The 22,951-nt window shown below is 35.4% G+C and overlaps 1 protein-coding gene across 3 annotated transcripts in view; it reads right to left on the reverse strand.

The window, feature by feature from the left end:
• LOC123309021 (apoptosis-stimulating of p53 protein 2) overlaps positions 1–22,951 on the reverse strand; it is a 334,262-nt gene that overhangs the window by 199,387 nt on the left and 111,924 nt on the right. The window lies entirely within an intron of this gene.

Here is a 22,951-nt window from a genome sequence, read left to right on the forward strand (position 1 = left end):
CTGTCGCCGACGCTTTTTAGAATATACTTAGAGCAAGCTCTCAAAATGTGGAAGAAAAAATGTAGTGGCATGGGAATCCCTCTTAATGATGAAACAACATTATACACGCTCTGCTTTGCAGACGATCAAATCCTGATAGCACAAGATCAAGACGACCTGAACTATATGACGAGAAAATTAGTAGAGGAATACAAGAAATGGGGCCTCGAAGTGAACGTTAAAAAGACGGAATCTATGTGTATTGGAGGGACACCACAGAACATCACATTAGAGGATGGAACACAAATTTCTCATTGCACCGAATATAGATACCTTGGTATGAAGCTGACGCATGATGGGACACTGGACGCTGCTATAAAGGACAGAAATGTTCAAGGGAGAAAGGCGATATCCATGATGAATGGCATCCTGTGGGATCAATCAATATCCAAAAGCAACAAACATCGCATATACAATACCATACTAAAGAGCATAGTGACTTATGGAAGCGAGGACTGGCAGATGAAACAAAGATCTGAAAAGATGTTGCTGGCAACAGAAATGGATTTCTGGCGACGATCTGCGGGCATATCTAGAAGGGATCGTGTGCGAAATGAAAGAGTTCGAGAGATAATGGGATCAAAACATACCATAACTGATGACATAAAGACGAAGCAATTGATATGGTATGGCCACGTACAGAGGATGCCTGATAACAGATTACCCAAACAGATTTTAACATGGACGCCACAAGGCAGAAGGAGAAGAGGTCGACCAAGGAAGAGCTGGAGAGAGGGGATCGATAAGGAAATGGAGGAAAGAGAGCTCCCCGAAAACCTATGGTTGAATAGAGAGGAATGGCGGTTAGGAGTCGGAAAGCGTCGGAGAACGCTCTAAAACCGATATATATATATATATACGGCCATTTGAAAACGAAACAGACGAGATTAAAGACGAAATAAATTTTTTCGATAGAAATGCTCGGACAGGTCGATTTCTGTTTCGAGGGGGACAACTTAAGATGTAAGTTACGGACGCATAGCGCCTCAACCCTTGCTACTACAACCCTCACCCCCAATTTTTGAATAGGGAAGATGGGGTGAGTGATACCTCATTTGAAAGATATTTTTATACTGATTTCAGCACAGTAATTGTTTTTTCATTTTATGCATTAGTTCTCGAAATATTCTTAACTAAGTATTCGAAAATGAAGTGGTGTTTTCATGGCACTTGTAGTGTTTTTTTTGTGAAATATCGACATTTTGAGCTTCGAAACAACCATGACCGTGGCTTCCTTCCTCCAATCCACTGACATAGAAATCTTTAATCAAGATGTCGAAAAAACAAAACGTATTGCGAAGGAGCTCAACTCAATCTAAATTATCTTCGATATAATTTGCAGTATTTCCAATAACATGCGGTGACACTTGATCGATAGAAATCTCCAAAAAGTCCAAATACGTACATATCTCTACTCAGATTACCAGGTGAGAAAATCAAATCATTAATGATGCCACAGAAATATTCCAGTCCCAATTCGTGAAACGATTTCCGACTTAATTATGAAGTGTTTTCTTCAATCAACTTGTGGCTTCAAAAAAAGCCATAGTCATGGTTGTTTTGAAGCTCAAAATGTCGATTTTTCACGAAAAAACACTACAAGTGCCATGAAAACACCACTTCATTTTCAAATGCTTAGTTGAGAATATTTCGAGAACTACTGCATAAAATGAAAAAACAATTACTGTGCTGAAATCAGTAAAAAATACCTTTCAAATGAGGTATGACTCACCCCATCTTCCCTATTCAAAAATTGGGGGTGAGGGTTGTAGTAGCAAGGGTTGAAGCGCTATGCGCCCGTAACCTCCATCTTAAGTTGTCCCCCTCGAAACAGAAATCGACCTGTCCGAGCATTTCTATCGAAAAAATTTATTTCGTCTGTAATCTCGTCTGTTTCGTTTTCAAATGGCCACCCTGTATAATGTTTCATCTGAATCTAAACGACTTATATTTCAGCTGAATGTTTCCACAATCAGAAAGATTGTGAATGAAGAGGATGACAATAAAGAATTTCCTTCTATTGAGAGACCCAAAAAAGAGTAGCATTTGAGAATTTTATGTTTGAGTGAATTAATGCGAAAAGTTCACTACAGGATTTTCGATTAATGTCATCGTAGAATAAGTTCCTGAAAATTGATTTTTCTATTTTTCATTTCACTTGTCCTATACATTGTAAATGTCTCAAGGAACCAATTAATACCTAATTATTATTATTATATCAATGCATTAAGATGAACAGCCACAAATACGCGCCAGTTGTCCTGTTAATTGTTTATTCATGTGAAATTTTTGTTCAGAGGTGAAGTTCATCTTGACTTGAAACTTCCTTTGATTCCTTTTACTCATATTGATGCAAGATGACTTTTGTTGAAGAATTTAACATTCTTGTAATCATCTGTTAATTCCTTCGGGAGATACCTAGTCCCAACCACTGCATCATTTGCATTCCATCTTCGGGTTAATATTTTTGAAATCTACAACTGATGTAACGTATTTAAACTTTAGACAAAGAAGATAACGAAAAATAACTATCCTCAAGCTAGTGCATATTTATTTTTATTTTATTTATTCATTTATTCATAAAAGAACATAAACAGGCAAACTAATGCCCAAAATAATGTTCACAATGTAGTATTCAATTTACGAAAGTACATAATACATAACCCGAAAAAAACTACACAGAAAAAGAATATTGAATTCCTAAGTTACCAATTTATCATTTATACTATATTAAATTATACCCAAAGTAATTTAACTCCCAATATATCGTACAATTAGAATAAGGGGTTATGGGAATGGATGAAAAAATTATACCTAGATATGGTAACACAGATCTACAAAAGATGGAAGAAAACAGTGAAGTAGAAAACACATAAAAACATTATCAATTAGGGGTCTCCCGGAAATGGCAACTCAAACATTTTTTAACATTTTTGTGGCCGATTACATCCACCAAATCTTTAAAACAATTACAGTATATTATGATAATATACTGATCTCTTGTATTTTCCATGTAAATAACTAACTGGATTTGGTATGCCTTCAATCAGTATGTATAAACTTCAATTATGTTCGTCACATATTTTCCGAAGAGATTCGTCATTGTGATAAAATACTTAATAACAGAAACTTTCACGCAGAACGGGCAACATAACGTTGATTTAAAACCCAAAAATGTTTTGACAAGCGTCATAACCCCACATTTTTGTACTATACAGAGTGAAATGTGTCAAATTTCCATGGCCAACCGAGTGCTAAAATAAAAGTGAATGGAGTATAGCTAATGGAATCTTTTTTTATGTCATCTTTCAAAATCGATCCTAAACTCACTGCTCGTCGACTGATTGATGTTTCTCATTCAATATGAAGCATAAATTACACATCTTTAGGACCTCAACTCCAGCTGTGGATGACATCTCTAATCCTTTCAATATGGATGAATTAAAAGCAGGAATCAAATCCAATATATCTCGAAAAACTGCAGGTTTTAGCTGGAGGTATTTATCTTGAGTTCATCAAGCATTGGGGCAAAACAGCGTTGTCTGGGTTATCATCTTTTTATAATAACATTCTAAATACTGGCAATTTTCCGAAAAGCGAAAGTCATAGGAATCTTAAAACGTGGAAAGAATCCTTCAATTCCCAATATTTATCGACCCATTAGTTTATTGAGAGTTCCTTTTAAAATTCTAGAGAGGCTTATTCTTTTTAGGATTGAATCGACTCTAGAAGACGCTTACCAAAATTGTCATATTGTCAAGAGGGTTTCAGGCAACATAGAAATTGTTGTGATTAGATTCTGAGCCTGACCACTTTCATTGAAGCAGGTTTCGATGACAAACTAAAAACTGAAACAGCATTTGTGGATTTATCTGCTGTATAAAGATGGTTCGCTTACTAGAAAACATGCTGTCAGATAGAAGGTTTCGTGTTTTTGTGTTGTAGTAATTTCAAAACTTTGAATAACGGTGTTCCACAAGGATCAATTTGAGCACCTCTTCTTTTCAATTTATATCTGTATGATATCCCTAATACTTTTTCTGAGAAATTTATATGCGCTGATGATATTGCCCTCGCATTCCGTTATAGAGAATAATGTATCTATAGATTTAGAAATTTTGAGGAATCACTTTTTCGCGTGGCGTTCGCGTCCCTACCCAAATAAAATCAAGGTTTCGTTTTCATTTGAATAATCATCGAAAATGTGGAAAATTGAGTGTAGTTTTCGGTGATTCTTTTTTGGAACATAACTTGAAGCCTATCTAGGAGTTGAGTGGGATTTCTTGCTGAATTGCCCATTTGGAAATTTTGCTAGGAAAAATAACTAGGAATAATATCCTGCATACACTAGCTGGTACTTCATGGGGTGCTCATGCAGCTACTCTTCGAACGGTAGCTTTGGTTTTTACGGCTGCTGAATATTGTTGCTCCGTTTGGGTTAATGTCCGAAAAATTTACCCACAGCTGAATCTTCCCATGAGAACTATAACTGGAATTATTAGATCTTCACCTATTCAATGGTTACCAATTTTTTCAAACATTCGTAGTCATACTGAGGTTATGAAATCCTGGAATATATTTCAATCCTTTCCGGTCTCATTTCTAATTTTGTCCTACATTCGAGAAAATACGATTCCAAGACTGAAGTCGCGTAAACCTTTATTGTCCAACTCTTTTCTTAATTCGAATATAAGGGACAAAGACTTTTGGCAGTCTGAATGGAATAGGTGCACTATTTTCAACAAATAACTAGTTACTGATCCCTCGAATAGAGTTCCTGGTTTTTATCTTCCCAGGAAAATATGGTGTATTCTGAATCGTATGAGAACAGGTCACGGACGTTGCAACAGTATGCTTTTCAGGTGGAATTCAGTTGAAAGCCCTATAGTTGGGATTGCAGGGAACCAGAAAAATCCATAAATCATCTGGTTAATCATTGTCCCATTTATAAATTTCAGGATAGTTTTAGGGCTATACATGCAGTTTCCGAATCTTTTTTTGAATTAGATTGTGAATTGCAGGTCAATCTGATATATTGAATCGATTTTTTTTATTTTACAATCTGATTTTGTTTTCTCTCTATTTCAGATAGAAGTTTCTGGTATCTTTTTTTTCGAAGAAAGGGTAAATTTTTGCAGTGGAGATTCACTTCAATATAAAATATTTCAGCTTATTTCGAAACAAATTCATTTCTTACAATCCATTACACTCACAGAGAGAAAGAGTTTTTTTACTGGAGTTTTTCCCTATATGCTGTTGTATCATACACCACATTTTATAGTGCCCCGTTTACGCTATCCTCTGCTAAAACTGAATCTCATACACATGCTTTATTTATTGTTTACTGTTAAAAATTATATATTATTGTATAAACTGTGATATGACTCGAGCACTTGATTCCAATCTATTCAAAACAGTGCTTGTAAGATGTGTTTGTTTTAGGTCTATAGACATATGAAGACAAAAGACTCAAAATCTTGAAAACGAATTTTTTTTTCAAAAAATATTTTATTTTTTCTTGGGTATGCTCGCGGCCCCTAACGAAGGCTCGCCATAATCGCTGACTTAACAGACCGAATATTCATGCAGGTGATAAATTTACATTCTGGCGCAAAAAGTCCAATGAGGCAGCTGATCGTTTCACCTGCTAAGGATGATTCAGTAAATTCAGTTCCATTCCATTAGCAATACCTCTTAATTGATGATTATAGGCAGTTGGTTACCAACATCTTAGATTGTTCAAGAATGTTTCATTTTTACATTTTGGGGAATCTATTGAGCAGGTCATTTTTTCCAATGCAGATATCTTTGAAAACGTAACTATCTTCATATATCTTCTCCATTCCATGATATTTTAGTGGGCAAACAAACCATTATTGTTGTCATTCTTCTTGTGAAAATAACTCAGAAATCATTTAAATAATTTAGTTCTTTTTCGAAGTATTCTTTCAGAATTTGTGGTTGTGCCGTGAATTTTTAAGAGACTATATTGAAGGGTATATGGTGTAGTTTGAACTAGCATATCAGTTTTTCAACTTTCTTTTATACAGGGTGATTTTCATCATGATTTCTGAAAATATCCGAAAATTCATGTCTCATCTATCTGGAGATCCATGTGGTCATCCCGTATACCACATTTCATGAAATTGTAATGATTCATTTGTCGAATGGAGCAATTTGATGATATGACCCAAAACTGAAAATCGCCTTTATCAATCAAACCAACGGTGTGAAGACATCATGTGGGGTAATTTTGGAACCGCCACACCTATCACAGTATGAAGTATGTACAATTTACCAGGATTCCCCCTGTATATACAGGGTGTTTTCAAATGTGAGGCTCTTTCTTGACAGAAGGTAGAACTCATCAAAATAAGTCGTTTTACCAAAAATTGTCTATATAAAATATCCAAGATGGCTGAGATACAACCCCTAGAAAATCGACAATAGTTCATTGAATTTCAATTACGGGATTGTGAAAGGTGACTTCGGCATCGGAAAATCGAAACAAAACATAAACATATGGCTGGACAACGAATGGTTCAGTACCAAGTTCATCTGATTAAAGGCATCACGTCACTTGACAGAATAATTGTTGTATCGTGCAATTTGGGTGAAAAAAAATGTACAAAATCGAGGCAGTTTCTTGAAAGTGCTTATGTTAATTATGTTGAAAAAGTGCTATAATGTTTCCCCATTTTATCCCATTTTTACGACGATTGTTGGAATGTTTCAACTAGAAGATTGTGATATGCCCATTGTGAAAAAATTTGTGAATAATTTAGACGAATTTTATGGGTGAGATTTTTAAGTGATTTTTTTTTTTCACACTTGCGTCCTAAGTCTCTTCTGTCAGTTGTTATCGAAATGAGCCATTTCATAAAATTGTGTAAGTGAGAAGAATTCGGCAATCCTAAGTTTCCATTTTCATTACAACGCAAATATCGAACGTGCCAATATCCTAAACGAAACCACCTGGTCGAATCGATAAGTTTTTTCCATTGCTTTGCGATAATTCAGCTAACCAACGGTCTAGGATCGTATTAGGATCTATTTCAGTTATCATTCTCAATTTTTTTTTCAACTTTGTCATTTTGAAAGTTTTGAATAGGTGATTTTTAGTGAAACGCTTCATTTTGGCCAGTTCTACCTTGTATTAAAAAAAACCTCACCTTCAAATACACCCTGTAGATATATTTTTATATCACAGATTTATATCACTATAGCTAAATATTCATTTTCCTTTAGTTTTCTAATTTCCTTCGAAAATTTCCAAGTCTATTATTAATTCTGCGATTTCCATCGTGAAGATGTTTGGAGTATTTGCTAGCATCTTAGCTGTCATCCTTATTGCATATTCAATTCTCTGAGCCGAACGAAGATATTAGAAGGATAGGATGGGATCATTAAAAAGAACAAAACGTCAAAAATGGCACATTGTCTCCATGAAGTCCTCATCTCGTGGTTCTCTCCGAGAAACCACAAATTTGTAATGTGGTTTTTATAAATTCTCCCTTTCATTCGGGTTGAAATATGAGACGGAGTTTACGCTTCTTTCCAGATGAGAAACGATGCCGAAATATGCTGTCTTAATAATTCATCCTAATAAAAACTCCTAAGTAGAAGGATGAGAAATGAGACACCGGGATTCATCATGTTGAATATCCCTGCCCTGATCCGTATTTTTCCTCTTGGTGGAAATTGTCAACACCGGATAATGACTTCCGGAGATTGAGAATTCGGTTTGATAGGAATTTCCAGCGGAGCTTCTGGTCCGAGTTTATAATATCTCCATTATCTTTCGGATTTCGGAAGGATTATCTGGAGGGCTTATTAATTTCTAACGTTCAGCTATTCACGAACATTTTTGAAACTTTGATGAAGATCTGAGCTTTGTTGCGAACCTTTGAACTTTGATGACTGATTGGTTCATTACGAGTTGTTTACATTATTTTACTGCTTCAACGGGAGGACGAAGTCTTTCACATCAGAAACAGTTTCAACGTCTTCCCAGTTGACTTTTCGTAACTGGATATTTATTTAAAGTTGACCGGAAGATCTGAATATTCGTTGGTTCGTTTTATTTTGGTTTCAATTCATTTCAGCAATCATTTGAAAAAACAAATTTCTTTCTCGTGACAAGAGGTCTTTGTTAAATTATACAGAATAATTCAGTGGGAAATGCGCATATAATATACATGGTAGAAAGAGGTGCTCCTAAGCATAACCCATTTTTTATTAATCTATCTTCCATTTTTACCAAGATACCGAGATTCATTGATTTTCGTCATTTATTCATTTACTGATAACACAAACACATTTTCCTCACAGGTATTTGTTCAGTATGTCATTTATATATACAGTTTATAGTATACATAATTATCTCGATAATTATAATGGAAGTCTTACCCCAGGTTCGGCCTTAAAAATTTAATGACTAGGTTTCGAGACGAAACAACAAACTGTACTATTGTAATTGTGGAAATCGAAAAATTGGAGTATCGAACCATTATTAAGTACCTTTATTTAAAAGGGTTAAGACGTAAGCAGATTTACGAAGATATGCTTAATACCCTTGGTGATCAATGTCTTTCGTATGCGACCGTGAAAAATTGGAATGCAAGCTACAAAAATGGTAAATTTTCCAATGAAGATGATGATCGATCGGGAAGGCCAGTTTCTGTGTGAGTCCTCGAAAATATCGATCAAGTTCATGAAGCACTGAATATTTCATACGAACGCGTTCATCATATAGTTCACGTCAATTTGGACATGAGAAAAATTGCTGCAAAATGGATCCCCAAATGTTTGGATGTTGACCAAAAGCGTGCAAGGGTAGAAGCATCGCGTTTGAGCTGTGCTCGATTTGAAAACGATGTAGACTTCTTAAACCGAATTGTTACTATGGATGAGACTTGGAAACATCAATCGATGGAATGACGACACTCTGGTTCTCCAACACCTAAGATGTATCGTGTAAAATAATCTGCTGAAAAGTTTTTGCTTCAGTTTTTTGGGATTGCCATGGAGTAATCATGATTGATTTTTTGGATAAGGGTAGAACACTAACCGGAGATTACTATTCAACATTACTGACCACTCTACGGGGAAAATAAAGAGAAAAGACGCGGAAAGCTATCCAAAGGTGTTTTGTTTTTGCAGGACAATGCCCCAGCTTCCAAATCTCATGTTGCTATGCAAAAAAATTTGTGATTTAGGGTCTGAATTACTAGAACGACCTCCTCCACCAGAGTTGGCTCTATCCGACTATCATCTCTTTCCTGAACTGAAAAAAGTTTGAAAAGTCGTAAATTTTCTTCATACAAGGAGGTAAAAAAAAGCTGTGGAGGTCTTGTTTGCAGACCAAGAAGAAACAGTCTAGAGACGTTGCAGGTTCGCTGTAAAAAATGTATCCAATTAAGAGGAGAATATATTGAGTAATAAAATATTTTTTCATTGAAATTTTGTTTGGTTCTACAGTAGGCTAAGAATTTTTCAATATATCCTCGTATATAGTTGTTTCATATTTCCGCAAAACTCCAACTTATAGATTTCAGTTAATTCTTTTCGATCCCTACTTACCAACTTTTCAATGCAACAGTCTCATCCTCATGAAAGATTTTAAGGCATTTATTCTTACCTGAAATGAAAAAAAAATTATTAGAAAAAGTCCTAAGATTTATTTATTCATAGATAGAGAACCGTTGTATAAATATCATCCCAAACTTATGTCTGAATCGGAGTAATCACACCGTACTCAGAGCAATCAAAGAATTCTCATAGAAACCATTTAGAAGCTGTTAATCTTTTTGTTAATTTTTAGGAGAATAACAATGCTCAGAGGTTCAATTTTTTTATGTGTGGGATATTTCAAACTGCGGCTTGGCTTTGAAAAACACCCAACCATTCTTTATTATTGTATTCATTGCCTCGCCGTTTAAGCGTGATCGTTCTTGAGTATTGATATGATAGAATAGAATTGTTAATCTATTTTATTACTTCCATATTATTTTAACAAACCCAAGAAACTCGAACATGAAAACGAAACCTGGTGGTTGTGGTCATTTTATGGTAACTTTCTTTCATGGTTTTGGATATGGAAATGACTTTTCGAGGAATGAATGCGTCTTTATTTTCTCTGTAAATGTTTGATTTTAACACGATAAACTAATAAGGAAGATCATTACATCCCCAAAAGTTTTTGTTATATCTTGCAGTCATTTGATATTCAAATTACGATGCTGTTTTCACAAAGTAGAGGATACTTTCTGAACCGAAAAGACGTTTTAAAGTTATAGAAAAAAAGAAAATTCCCTATATAACCAATTTCGCATTTCTGGAAGAAATTCGGAAATAGGTGTTTCTGTCGAAAAGATGTATCTCCTCTGAATGAAAATCATAGGATTCACTGAAATATTTTGCTACATAAATGTGAACTCTCTAACAATAGTAAAATTTTATTCACGCTTCAAATCACCATTATAAAAATGTGAAGAAGGTTATAAAATAACCAAATATCCCCATTGGGGAAAAGATTATATTGAATTCAAGAAGACTCATTATAGGCTAGGAATGAAAATTCACTGCATATCAGAGGAAAGTTGAATTAGGACTTTCCACTGAAAGGAAATATCACTTTGGTTTCCCTGCAGCGAGAGAGGCATTCACAGGACTAATTAATCACGCTTGCAGAAAAAACCAATTCCCATACTCACACTCCGCCTATTCAGAAGTAGCGCGTAAGCGGAAAGTTGCTGATATCTCTTTTCTCAATAATTTCTCATTACAGTTCTTTTCACATGTACGTTCCAAAGTGTGGGCATGTACGTGTTTTTGCGACAATTTAGTCGCTGACTGCTCAACATCAAAGTTGACGAGCGTTTCTACTTCCCTCCCAGACGGCCGGATATCCGCATGAACGTCATTCAGGTAAATACGTGTACAGTTTATTTCCGGCCAGGAACTTCCTCTCCCGGTGAACGGTCACATCTCAGGGCCCACAATCCGGCAAATTTTATTCATTCTGGTTCTTATTGGATTCGTTGTTTACACTGCGGAGTGTTTGTTTTTGCTTTACTGCGTGGACGTGACTTTGGAATTTGTCATGAACGAATGGCTGGTCATTATATCCTTTTTTTTTCACAAGAAAACAAGCAGTGTGATATAATTTTCACAGGGTATGTCTGTACATATGAATACACTTGTCAACAGCGAACAGAGAATCAAACAATTATTAATTTTGGACACCAATACCGAATCATTACTAAAAATAGAATTCGAAATAATATCTTCAGAAGAATCAAATTAATTTTACGAGGATATATTGAAAAATTATTAGCCTACCAAACAAATTTCAATGTCAAAATATTTTATAACTCAACATATTCTCCTCTTAATTGGATACATTCATTACAGCGAACCTGCAACGTCTCTAGACCTTTCAAAAAAAATGTTTCCAGACCTCCACAGCTTTTAATACCCCCTCATTGGAAGAAAATTTACGACCGTTTCCTTTTTTTCAGTTGAGGAAAGAGATGATGGTCAGATGAAGCCAAATCTGGTGAATAAGGGGGATGTTCTAGTAATTCAAACCCTAAATCACGAATTTGCATGACAACATGAGATTTGTGTGCTGGGGCATTGTACTGCAAAAACAAAATAGCTTTGGATTGTGTCTTTTCTCTTAAATTTTTTCCCGTATAGTGGTCAGTAATGTCGAATAGTAATCTCCCCTTATTGTTCTGCCCTTATCCAACAAATTCAATCATGAATACTCCATGGCAATCCCAAAAAACTGAAGCAAAAACTTTTTCAGCAGATTTTTTTACACGAAACTTCTTAGGTGCTGGAGAACCAGAGTGTCGCCATTTAATCGATTGTTGCTTTGTTTCTGGATCGTAGAAATGTACCCAAGTCTCAACCAAAGTAACAATTCGGTTTAAGAAGTCTACATCGTTTTCAAATCGAGCACAGATCGAACGCAATTCTCCTACCCTTGCACGCTTTTGGTTAACATTCAAACATTTGGGGATCCATTTTGCAGCAATTTTTCTCATGTTCAAATAGACGTGAACTATATGATGAACGTATTCCAATGAAATATTCAGTACTTCAGATATCCGTTTTAGACCAATTCGACGGTCTGATAAAATCATGTAATGAACTGCATCGATATTTTCGGGTACTGACACAGAAACTGGCCTTACCGATCGGTCATCATCTTCAATGGAAAATTTATGTCTTTTGAAGCTTGCAGTCCAATTGTTCACGATCGCATACGAAGGACATTGATCATCAAGGGTATTAAGCATATCTTCCTAAATCTGCTTACCTCTTAACCTTTTTAAATACAGGTACTTGATGATGGATCGATACTCCAATTTTTCGATTTTCACGATTTCGGTGCACATCTTCTTTCTTTTAATTTATTGCTTAACTCTGGTTTACTTTTTTGACCTCAAACTTTACACTGACACTTCTAATGAATTATTGTTCGTTGCTATGTTAACGCTATATATTTTTTTATGCATGGAACTGGTCTAGGCTAACTAGATATCAATACATCCTCGAATAAATGCGGATATTTGTATGGATATGTAGATGTTTCTTAGTTTTTCACGAAGACTACTGGATGGATATCAATGTAGCTGACACATAAGAGTAGGACAAAGGCTACAATTCATGAAGATATCAGGTGAAATATATTTCTATATAGGGTAAGTCTTTGGCTCCTACAAATTTTTCAACAATAGATTCTTGAGGTAAAATGAAACACTTTTTACCTATTTCATTTTTTCCGGTTAGGTCCTGATTAAAATATATAGCCATTTCAATTTTTCATAATGAGCTGTGCCACCCCTGGAATAACAAAATAACCTTCAGAATAACTGGCTAAATCTGTGACACTACACATCTATTGATTTTTTAAACAGTTGAATAGTTGAATCCAGCCCAATTTTTCAAATTTCACAGGTACCTACTTTTTAGTTTTTGTCAAATTACTCGAAAAGGGCGCATTATAGGAGGAAATATAAACAATACTTTTATTTCACAAATCGCTCAAATATTCATTAAATAGCATACAACTTAGTTTGAATGGTTGGGTTCTTTGAATTTTTGGTATTTTTATGTTACGTAATGGTCATAATGAGAAAACCAGAAATTCAATTCACTCGAGAAAACCGTTTGTGAGATGGAACTAAAAATAACATTCTTATAGTTTTTCAAGAGCCTGTATCTTTTAAACCTAGCCGATTAAGAAAAAATGGTAAACGAAAACAGTGTTTCTTTCGAACCTCAAGAATCTGCTGTTGAAATATTTGTCCGAGTCTAAGTATAGGAAAGAGATGACAAAAAATATCGATTTTTCATAAACAAGCTGAGACTGAAGCAGTTGATTTCAGACTTTTATAGCCGACGCTGGGTAAACTATAACAGGCTATAAAAGTCCGCGATAGCATATGTCTAACTTTGGAAAACCCGAGGGGTGAACCGGTCATGAAAATGTTGTACACCACAATTCAGACAATTCACGCAATTCCTATAATAGCATATAAAACAATTCAGACAATTCAACAATTCACACAATTCATGGCAATTCACGGCAATTCAATACAATTCATGGCAATTCAATACAATTCATGACAATTCAATACAATTCATGACAATTCAATACAATTCATGACAATTCAATACAATTCATTGTTATGTATTTTTTTTTGAATATATATTTTGGGAATTTTCTTCACATCACACTATGAGAGGTCTGAAACCACTCAATAATATGTCTTATAGATATAGCCAGATAGTAGTTAAGGCTAACTGAGGCTAGCTTACAGAAATTGCTTCTATCCATGGATATCCTATACTTCATTGTTTGATGTACTATTAACCTCCCCTCATCAACATAGTTATATAGTTATATAGGCTGATTCAAACAACTTTGAAATTCAACTGAATAAATTGTTGTGAAAACGAACTAATATAGGATAAGAGCATTCCCTTCCATAACGACAATTGAGGTATAAAATTGTATGATCCGAAAAAATACTTTCAGGTAAATTTTTTTAAATTCCTTCAGCAAATGGCTCTAGAGTTATTCTGTGCATAAAATCTTTTTGGTCAAAATGGGCAACCCTAATATTGAATACAACAGAGCGTACCCGTTCGTAACGACAATTTTTGTAGTTTTTTCCAAATTGAGTTATAAAATTTTATGAAGCGAAGAAATACTTCTAGGTGGAATCTTTTGAATCAGTACCTTCTATCAAACGCAAATTGATCGAGTAGTTGAAAAAAATGGTTACTGTGCAAGCTATTAATTTTAAATCATACATCAACATGTCGAGTTATTTTATGCAATTTTATGAAAGTATGTGAAGTACTACAAAATAATAACACAACTTACCAGGTTTCAGAAACATGGTGAGTTGAAATCAAGATTGTGTTCTCATGAAAGTTGTTCGTTCAATTTATATGGAGCTTACAGAATAACCATCAAGAGATTCGACACACGTGCTGAAATATCTATGTCTACTTTTTGAGTGCTGAAAACAATTATTAATATCATTAATTCATCTTCACTGATTAATCAACTAAAAATATATCCGTCTCCGAATTGCCCAATTCGGTGATCCTTAGTGTGTACCTACATATCTAGGAATTCATTCAACGCGAACCTTAATTATTACATTACTAAAGCACTATTGATTACAAATGGTATAAGCGAAATATATGATTTATATATTATTTGAAACATTAGACAAATGTTTCAAATAATTTTTATTTTAGACTTGGAGAGACATCTCCAAGCCAGTCTCCAAGTCTTAGATGAACCTCCGAATGATCTTCGTCAGGTTGAGAGGGAAGAAGCTGTGAATATATAATTGACATTATTGCAATCGATATACCGATATAGACCGACATTTCGAATTAACATCTTCTCAGAAATTATAAAAGTGTTAAAAATGAGGTTGAAATAACCAAAATTATATGATATGCATTGAAGAAAGAACGCCCGTTCTTAACAATGATTTTTATGGGTTATTCCCAACAGAGTAATAAAACGGTTTCAACCAAAGGAATCGTTTCAGGTACCTGCTATTGAACGCAAAGAGATCGGGACCAATATTCACCAATATTGTTGGTGAATAGTCCCTGTATAGGTTAACAATGTGTTTTGATGACTGTTCATGATGTAAAATGTTATATCGAACCAATTTACTCTATTCTCAAGGGTGCACATGTCTCGAGAAAATTTGAAATTTTTAAATTTGAATCCCTCCAGGCCCCCCGTACGGGCTGACAATGAGCTTTGATGATTTTCATTGGTATAAATCAAGGTATGAATAATATCCGATTGCACCATATCTCATTCTTTTTCCAAGAGAAACTCAAATCCTAAAACGAGCAGTAATATCTTTTTCAGAACTGTAAGAATTGTATACTGAACAATACAGTTATCCTTAGAGCGCGGCGTTGACAGATTGTAACTGTGGATGAAAGAAACTTGGCTTCACACCCGTAGGAAATTATTGTGTATCAATAAGAAATAATGAAAAAATTAGATGTTGTATAATTCTTACCTGCTCAATCTTATATCACATTAATTCAAATCACAGAATACAGAAATTAAACTCGGAGTTTGCACTATTGCGCCGGCAATGCCGGCATGCGACTATATACATGTCTACATGAATATGACTATATACATGTCCATGTACATGTGCAAACCTCCCCTTCTGCGTCCTAATAGTTGGACAGGTTGGACACCTGTGAATTGCAAGACAGCGAATCGCCCAACAATTAGAAAATGCATTGCAATTCATAACAATTCCAGACAATTCATGAGAATTTTCGAACAATTCACGGAAATTGATAGTTCAGAACAATTCTTTATAATTTACGACGATGGGCAAGTTTCCTAAAATTCCAAAATCGAATTCAAATTATTTATGGAAACCCATTTCCATTAGTTATCCAACACGTAAGAGATTCGCTTCAAAATTCAGATATACACCCTTCGAAACTTAATAAACATTCGATTGTGTTAAAGCGTGTGACGTAGAATGCCCTTACTACAGTCTAGTAATTTTTGTCAATTCGACACCAGTGAAACCGATCAAAAAAATATAGAATTCCATATCCACCGAAATATCCACATATTACAAAAAAAATTTCTGAATTCTATACCTTAGAACATATCCATGTTCTATAAGAGAGCTCTTCTGAAATCACAATTTCCCACCGAATGCAATGTGTCAAAATTCTAAAAAAATAAATTTCCATATATGTATTTGAGTTATAAAAATTCTTAGATTTTGAAATTTAGAAAAATAGTCCACTCTCCACAATTCACGACAATTCTCAACAATTCCTGACAATTCTTGGCAATTCACAACAATTCTTGACAATTCACCACAATTCCTGGCAATTCATGACAATTCTCAACAATTCTTGGCAATTCAATTCAATTCATGACAATTCCTGCAATTTGTACACCACAATTCACGACCGGTTCACCCCTCGGGAAAACCCATGATGTCCAATTTAAAATTTTTTAATTCAATACAGAATAATGTTCCAACTCGGCAAAAATATCATAATTTGAACGAGTTTTTTTCTTCAGATCTTGAACAGTTCAATATAAATAGCTGCATTCAAATTTTTATTTTAAGAGTTTTTTTTCATTCAGTTTATTCAATTATTCTTTTAAGAAATAGAGAGAAACAGAAAAAAACTTTATTGACCAGTCAGTAAAACGGCTATATCGACCTAGGTCTTGTAGCCAAAGAAATATAATATACTGAATTTTAAAGTCCATAAAACTTGACGCCAAAATTTTATTTTAACGGTTTTTCATCATAATTCGATAAAATTCTTGAAGCATTGTCATCGACGATTTAATTTCACCCATAATCCCTCTAATGATTATTACATACAAAAATGACCTAATTCAAGCCATTACTAAAACTAAAATAATTCTGTACCTAAATGCAGCTGTAGCCTTTCTGACTCCGATCATTTCCAAAACCAAGATAAGGTATTTTTTCCCCTTGCACCTAAGTCAATACGTGAATCAATTCCATAAAACTTTTCAAAATGAGAAACCACCTAAACTGAATGCGAAACTCAACAAACAGAAACGATTGACTTAAACTCCAATATTTACCGAAGAATAGCGTGAAACTTTTCCTGTTAGTCGAGCATAATAACCATTTCAGGTCAATTCATTATGAGACACGTATAATCTAGTTCGACTAGGTGAGGAAGACCGGAGCAAAGAACCGGCAAATTATTAATGATTGATCTCCAGGAAGCCGACCCATGAAGGGGAATCTTGGTGAATAATCATACGAGGATTTTCAGATAGGCAGGTAACACCACATCTATAATAAAGTGCCGGATATCTGTGGTAGAATGGAAAGACGTGAATTAGAAAACCGTTTCATGGATCGTGAAGACATAAAGATATGGAGGAAGATAACAGTGATCGTCGATAGCAAGATATATGATCCGGTCTTCTCTATTATAAAATACTTGATATTTCCTATAACTTCGATGGGACGGAAAATTAATTTACAACTGATTGTCTGAAGTTGAATTTTCAGTGTGAGTGAGAAATAGATTTATTGTATTTGAGAGATGAGCGAGGCCAAATATTGAAACTGCCAACAAGGAACGAAATATCACAAATACACTGCTCAACAATTGATAGGGATCACTCGCCTTCCATCAATTTATGTCAGGAATATTATTCCCAAGATGTTTATTTTGATCAGTTACCAGAGTATGTGTAGTTGATACAATTTTTTTTTCAGGGGCATTCTGGAGGCTAAAGGCTAGAGTGTTTCAAAATCACGACCTCAATCTGAAGACCAAGACAGCTGTTTACAAAGCAGTGGTCCTCCCAACGCTTCTTTAAGGAAGCGAAAGCTGGACGCCCTACAGGCGACATATTAAACAGCTTGAACAAACGCAACAACGTCATCTAAGACAGATAATGCACATCAGATGGTTCCACAAAGTTTCGAATGCAGAAGTCTTGCAACGCGCGTTGTTCAACAATTGAAACTCAAGTAACAAAGGCCCGACTCAGATGGAGCGGCCACATTCTGAGGATGCAAGACACAAAACTCCCTAAAATAGCTCTGTATGGCGAATTGACAGAGGGAGCCCGGAAACCAGGAGGCCAGTATAAGCGGTTTAAGGATACACTACATCAATGCCTAAAATCAGTTAATACCAAACATAACTGGGAACAACTAGCGTTAAACAGATCACCATGGAGGTCTTTGGTCCATAGTTATAATGGAGACTCGAGAAGAATACAGCGGCGGCCAGATCTGGTTGGTGACTATCCATTCCCGGAATGTGGTAGGATCTGTAGGTCACAGTTGGGTCTCTACAGTCACAGGAGAGCACACAGTCGCAATTAGCCCTGAAAAATTATAAGTCTGTCCGCACTTTTTTTTTCCTTTTTGTAGATTCATTCCACGGGATACAGCAATGAATGAATGACACATTATTGGGTAATAAGTATTCCTTAACAAATTTAACTCAGAAAATTTTCTCTGTTTTCAGCCTTTAAATCCTCTCTATAACCACGAAATGCAAGGTGGCCAAAACAAAGTTACATCCAGAAGACTCTTTGAAATCTCTCTTTAGTTTTCTCAGAGTAAGTAGCTTGATGGTTAGCTTGATCAATTGTTTGGTTAGGATTTAAACTCGCCTTCAATGTTTTACATTTTTTGTGTTGTGGTAATCTTCGTGTTGGGCCGGCATTTCGTGGTGATTAACATTGGGGTGAAGCTTCCACCATTTTTGAAATCCTGTCCCAGTAACAAAATTGGACTGATGAGTTGAAAATGGTAAAAAAAATTTTTTCGAACTTGTTAGATTTTAAGGTAATTGTACCCGAAGTAAGCTACTTTTCAAGATACTGACAATTCAGACGTGACGCAAGGTCACAGCGGACCTTTGAAAATGCAAAAAAAAATCATTACTTGTACCGAGACTTGTACATACTTGAGCATGTCAGATTTTCATACAGATGGTTAATCTTGGTGTTGCACACGTGTTGACTCATTAATATGACTCTTATCAGGGGGGGATCTTAATCTGACAGTTTGACGATAACAAGCAATTTTTTTTGAATATCACCCTTCCTATACCTATAATTGTTTATGTATTCATTATGAAAGTTGTAGATGATAAAATTCAATACAACTTTTGTCAAAAGTAATTCAACATACTCTTACACGCTTTCTAGTTAGAGGGTAACGAGGGCGAGAAGCTAAGCCACACATGCGAAAGGCCAAGGTCAATGTAGAAACCCAGTCGAATGAACATTCATCGCCATATATCTCCAAAACGTTCAAACATAGAAAAAATTGGTTCTGACAAAATTTGTAGAAGATATTATGCTCTACAACTTTTATAATGAATACGAAAACAATTCGAAGCCGATGAGCGCAGATATTAAAAAAAAAACCAAAAACAACTGACATTTTTGACCTTCATGGCCAATTTTTATTGTTTCGGCTTGCTGAAACTGTCAGATCATATGTTTTCTGTTATTATTGAACCATTATCTTCAAAATTAGAAAATGAGCCAACAGGCTCGTTAAAGTACACGTGACTTTTTTTTTTCGAAGTTTGGCGCCCTCCCACACATTTTTGTCAAGCTCAAATTGTCACATTGAGAGAATGTATACTTTTCAACATGTAATTAACCACATATCTCTTGAGCTTTCTATTACCAATTGTCTACGTCTCTGCTACTCTGCTAAGGATACTTATAAACATAAGCCTCCATCTACGTCATCAACTATACGACCAATTGTTGAATTGCGCCTCCTTTGCTAAATCATCTTAATCAGAGGCACCTCCAAGAGTCGATGTTTCATCGATTCCGCAAGTTTTACAGTTGCTGGTAAGACATAATGGCGAAAGATCGACAGATTGCGGGACGTCTAACCATTGAAAACGTTATACCACACGTCGTACAAAGGGAAAGAATTATATGAATCAGATTCATTTAAGGAAACTTTTTTATGAATTAGGGATTAGGCGTAATGTTAGCTTTGTGATAACCACAATTTATTCTTGTGCACCATTCTTGTATTCCATAATATTTTTCCAACTTGTACCTGTAGCTTCTTATGTCTTGTGGTATTGGTTTCTAAATTGGGGATTTTATTTTCTGTCACCTCCCTCAAGCTTGCACCCAGGGCGGTCGGAACCCCCGCCCCCCCTTGCTACGCTACTGCATTCAGTTGCTCCTAGCAAAACCATTATGATGAGTTTCGTTTTCATTTGCAGGCCATTCTGTTTTTACATCAAAGTAAACAATGTACGCCTAATCGTTATCGAACGACTGTAAACCCTATTCATTCCCGTTCTCCTTGAGAGCAGCCTGTAACATAGTAGTTTTTCAGACAATACGCCAGTCAGCAATGTCTAGTACGTATTGCAAGACAGGCTATCGATAAAATTTTATGTGGGAATTACGATGGTAATTGAAACCAGAATTCCGTGGTTCTGTTTTCCTATCCCACGGCTACAACAAGACCAACAAGATCTCGAGTACGTTTACGTGGACGTTTATGGCGAACGTATCTTCGATGATGGTATGTTCGAGGAGACAAAAATATTTCATACACGGTAAGAATTTTTAAGTGAAAATAGCAGCTAAGGATGGTCGTAATGCTGTAAGCTATATTTAGAATTACGTGATCGGCATTTTATAGGAAATCTTGACAGGTAGGTATCTAATTTTTGGGTTACGTATAATTCAGTATCTGAATTTTCAAACATTGTGAATAACAAGCTTGAACCCACTAGTTGAGATATCATCCAAAAAAATTAGCAGAAAAATCAATGAACCTACCTTTGAAATATGAAATCGAAAATCATAATTACTAATCAGTAATAAAAAATTAATACGCAATGTAATGAAAGTTCAGATGAAAACGTTCAGGATGTTTTTTGTTTTCTGGTCTCAACAAAGACGATATATCAATTCAATTCAAGGACAAGAATTCGAATTTCGCGCCCTTCTATTTTGAACCTCATATCAAACAGTTTTCCTGTATTGACAATGACAATACGTTTTCAGTGCCATCTCATTATCAAATGTGACAAACACAGGCCAAAATATGGTCGGTTTTTGGTACTAGGAATAAGAGGGCGTTTCCTGTTTTTCTACTTCATTATGTTTGTATAAAAGATTATAGAGTATAAAGATCGGAAAACGAAGCGACTAAACTGACGTGGTGACGTGAGTGCCATCTGTGTTTCAAGAGTGTTTTTAAGAATCTAGGACGGGTTGAAATATTAATTTGAGTGCTATTTGCAGAAACATATGTTATTTTGTAAGATATCAGATGGCCATTTCAGTCAAAGAGGTTTTGAATGTTTCGATTCTCGTACCGGTTTTTGTTTATCTAGCTCATTCTTGTTGCTGATTATTGAATTTTTTGTCTAATTTGTTGGTGAAAACCCTAAAATATCGTTCGAATATTACTGAGTGGTAGGATCCGTGGATCAAATAATAAAATGGATTTTCCGAAATAAGGTTTTTTATTCAACTCAGGAAAATGGAAGCCTAAGTATTAAAACTCGTAAGATGTGAATCAGTCACTCAGTGATTTTTATTTTCAGTGCTCCAAAGTGAATAAAATTTTCAGGACGTTAAGACAATGACTTCATCAGCAAACACTACTGACTACACCACTCGCTACACCATATGCAGTAAACATTTTACTGCAGGTCAATTGAGAACTGTTCATCGACGTAAATCGTTGTATGCAGAAAGCATCCCTTGCATGAAGGGTCTATTTAGGGGAAATTATTACTTTTATACTTCCATTCAATGATTCTCCATTGCTTCTCCTTCAATTATATTCAGAAATGAGGAGGTTTTATTCATTTCGATTTGGGATACGAGTGACTGTCAAATGATTATATATTGCAAATAAAAATAAAGCACATCCAACAGCGTTTTTCATTGATATTAAAGAATTCCGAACAATGTTCAGATGAAAACTAAAATCCTGATCACAAAACAGGACCATACTTTTGTTGTGTCGCTCATGATATCCGTTTTCTGGTCCAAACAAAGTTCTGTTACCTGTAATAAAACAGTTTCTCTGTATTGACAGTACGTTTTCAGCGACATCTCATTGTCAAAGGTGACAAACACAGGCCAATATGTAATCGGTTTTTGGTAGACATCTCAACTGAGATATGTTCCCTGTCTTTCTACTTCAATCAAGCTGACGTACGGTCCCCAAATCAATTCATGTACGTCAGTATTTTTATATAACTTACATTGATATTGGACCGAGATATCAATACAATAATGAGTGTAGCTACAGGAAGCTTGGGAAGTTTGAATGACACTCCAACAGAAGTAAAACTAAGAAAGTTGTACGAAGAAAAAGAGGGCGACATGATAGTGATGGAATTCTGCAAAGATCTCATGACCAACGTCATGGACCGAATCCAAGCCGAAAGTTTAACGAATCAAGCACAAATATTCGCTGTCGAATGTGCCATACAAGCGATAAAAAAAGCTGTAGAGGTTAATTATTGTTTTCATAACATCTCTTTCACTGACATGGGCCAAGAGAGTTGGAAGCCAGATTTACCTTGTGAACCATCGCAGGCTGACAGCTGGGCAGCCTACAGAGTACCAGTGACTTACGACAGAGAACCGGAAGACCAAAGCAGCGATCAGAAGGCAGAAAGCAAGATAACAGAGCAAAAATCTAAAAGTATCGTCGATGAGATTTACACCTCAAATAAGACCTCAGTTGTCCCTTCTAGCTCTTCTCAGGATATCCTGTCCATCATGGATTACTTGGAGGACATCCTAAGTACATCATCTGAAGAGGGAATAGATACAGCC

Source organism: Coccinella septempunctata, chromosome 3 (genome assembly GCF_907165205.1).
Source record: "Coccinella septempunctata chromosome 3, icCocSept1.1, whole genome shotgun sequence".
NCBI classification, from domain to species: Eukaryota; Metazoa; Arthropoda; class Insecta; order Coleoptera; family Coccinellidae; genus Coccinella; species Coccinella septempunctata.